At 58.3% G+C, this 343-nt stretch overlaps 1 protein-coding gene across 1 annotated transcript in view; it reads left to right on the plus strand.

Annotated features, from left to right (window-relative positions):
- Positions 1-343, plus strand: part of Cdon (cell adhesion associated, oncogene regulated) — an 86,050-nt gene that overhangs the window by 53,033 nt on the left and 32,674 nt on the right. The gene's annotated exons all lie outside the window — the stretch shown is intronic.

The raw sequence follows: 343 nt of genomic DNA on the forward strand, positions 1-343 counted from the left end.
TAAAGGGGGAGGGGCCAGCTGAGGTTAGCGTAAAGGGGGAGGGGCCAGCTGAGGTTAGCGTAAAGGGGGAGGGGCCAGCTGAGGTTAGCGTAAAGGGGGAGGGGCCAATTGAGGTTAGAGTAAAGGGGGAGGAGCCATCTGAGGTTAGAGTAAAGGAGGAGGGGCCAATTGAGGTTAGAGTAAAGGGGGAGGAGCCAGCTGAGGTTAGAGTAAAGGGGGGGCCAGCTGAGGTTAGAGTAAAGGGGGAGGGGCCAGCTGAGTTTAGAGTAAAGGGGGAGGGGCCATCTGAGGTTAGCGTAAAGGGGGAGGGGCCATCTGAGGTTAGAGTAAAGGGGGAGGGGCC

The sequence above is a fragment of the Grammomys surdaster genome, unplaced genomic scaffold (assembly GCF_004785775.1).
Source record: "Grammomys surdaster isolate TR1022 unplaced genomic scaffold, NIH_TR_1.0 266, whole genome shotgun sequence".
NCBI lineage: Eukaryota > Metazoa > Chordata > Mammalia > Rodentia > Muridae > Grammomys > Grammomys surdaster.